The sequence below is a fragment of the Apium graveolens genome, chromosome 7, assembly GCF_009905375.1.
Source record: "Apium graveolens cultivar Ventura chromosome 7, ASM990537v1, whole genome shotgun sequence".
NCBI classification, from domain to species: domain Eukaryota; kingdom Viridiplantae; phylum Streptophyta; class Magnoliopsida; order Apiales; family Apiaceae; genus Apium; species Apium graveolens.
The window spans coordinates 105,828,442-105,831,200 of record NC_133653.1 but is presented as its reverse complement, the minus strand read 5'-3'; positions in this window follow the sequence as shown (position 1 = coordinate 105,831,200).

Genomic DNA, 2,759 nt, shown 5'->3' with positions numbered 1-2,759 from the left:
TTACACCCAATATATTTTTGATATCAAATTTATTATCACACTATTAACTTTATACTAAAATAATATTGGATTGAAATAAATTTTAGACTAAAATTTTCACTATTATGATGTGATAGGAGTTGCTCTATGCACTATTGCTCTCCCCCATTGTACAAGACTACAAGACAAGACATTGAACTTTTTTCACGCTTGTCATTTTAATGCCTAATTTTAGGTACTTTAATCATTTGGAAAGAATCAGTAAGCACTGTATTAGTTTTATTTAAAATATAATAATAATAATAATAATATGTTTTTATTCAATAAAAAATTTAAAATGTTAATTTCATTTATTGGATCAAAATATTTAGAGTTACATTTTAAAAAAAATCAAACATTTTATATATTAAATCAAAATTAGTAAATTATAACCTTAAAAACAATGAATATTATACTATAATATAAATAAATGTTTATGATTTCGTCTGAATTTGATGTGAATCACTTTATTTCTTCGATGTTTACTTTGTGTCTTAGAGTTTTTATGGTTAATAAGAGAAAAAAATATAAGAGAAAGTGAAATTAAAGAAATAAAAAAAATGCACCTGTGTGCTCCCAAAAATTTTGTGAAGTAGAGAAAATTTTGAAAAAAAAATGATATTTTGTAAAAAGAAAATTATAGAGAGAAATTTGCTAGATTTTTTTCGTGATATATATTAATTCTCACCTCAAAAAACTAGAAAATATGACGCGGGAGCAAAAAAATTCTATTCTATGATCTTTTTTTTTTCGTTTTCTCTTTCTCATTAATACTCGGGATCAAGTCTTTAGGGAAAAAATACAATTTATAATATTTGTTTAATATAGAGAAAATGACCAAAATATTTCAATTTTCGGAGTTAACAGTCCAAAATACATGTATGCGGCGGTACCCATTCAAAATGTCCACGTAATACGCATGTAGAGCATGCGTGCTTAATTTTTTAAAATTTTATAAAGATTGTGCAAAATAATTATGCGTATTGTTTGATTTTTAAGTTCGGTGAAAATGCATTATAATCGCGTGTATGGGTCACGATACACAGAATGTTTGCGTAAACAAGCGTGTAATTAGCGGAAAGTAAAACAAAAAACATACGCATCTTGAAGATACGTATATATAGGTACATATCCAAAATGTGGATTCAGTGGATATTTTGGGTGGACTCTGTAAGGTCCTGTAAGAGGGCTATATTAAGTTAGAAGGGGGTTAAATAGCTTAATTACCAATTTAAAAATTATTATGGCGTCTTAAAATAATTTGTCCTTTTTTTTTAAACTTTACCGAGTGGTTATGCAGTTTATATGTGCGGAAAATAAAGTGCAAAGAAAGAAAATACCATACGGAGATTTTATCCAGATTCGCGATGACGCAACCTCTAATAGATTCGCTCACCACTACATCCAATCCTCGAGCTCCTCTCCCGGATTCGGGATTTTCCTTTATAATAAACTCGCTCATTCAGTAGGCGGAGAAGCCTTTACACCCTTCAAAGTATTTGTCTTGGTGCGTAATACAAGGGTCACCCCCTCAAAATAAATGTAATACCTACACAACTTATCTTGGACAATAACTCCACGCAATTTCTTCAAAGTTAATGTAGAACTTTTGTGTGGACTTGGCTTCCTTAGCTTTTGTCGGTCTTGGATCTTAGTGATCCGGTCTTGGGTCTTTCCTCTTTCTCACGGTGCAAAGACTACTAACTCCCCGTTAGTACGTCTAGGACTTGGGTCTCAGAACGAGAATCACGTCACGTAACTTCACCTCATTACAAAAATAATAAGACAATCCGCAAGAAAAAACAAGTAGAGAAGGTTTGTTTTGAACTAGTATGTTACAGTACTAGCCCACAAGATAGTATAATATTCAAATAAGAATATTAAAGCTCAATACGTATACTTGACTTGAGATATAGAATAATATGTCAAGTATACTTTCGATTACTCCATCTTTATCGAATATATGTTTCTCGGGGTAATATAAGAAGTCTTTTTATATATAAGCAATATAACTTATGACTTCTTTAGTATTCTCCTTCTTTCGATTATGTATGTATAGATCAAGAATACTTTAGTTACAATCTCGGAATTGTAACTTATCATTTAAGCTTGCCGGCTTAAGGATTTTAGTATACTTATGTTTTGACAATTATATAGTCAAAGTATACTTTTAACTTCAAGCACAATTTATAGGATTTATGATTCTTAGCCAAGATCCAAATAAATGAAGTGCAAGTAATGGGCGTAAGATTGTGCTTTTGAAGTTTAGACGGATAATTACGAGTAGTTTATATATATCGAATAAGAACCCCACGGAACACTGAAAGATGTTAGAAGGGGTTTATACAATATGTCTCGTAATTGTTTATATACACGATATGTGTTAGCCAAGATCCAATTAAATAACGTGAAATTAATTGGCTAACTCGTGGATTTGATTCGTCTTTAAAAATAACGGATGATTACGAAGTGTTTATAGATCAAGTTATAATCCCCCGGAATACTAAATATGTTATAAGGGATTAAACTATGCTTCATAATATTTTATGTGCACGATATTTGTTAGCCAAAATCCAATTAAATAACGTGAAAGTAATTGGCTAACTCGTGAACTTAATTCGTTTTGATATTTGACAAATTACGAAATGTTTATAGATCGAGTTATAACCCCCAGAACACTAAAGATATTTGAAGGGATTAAACTACGCTTCGTAGTTATTTTATGTGCACGAATATTTGTT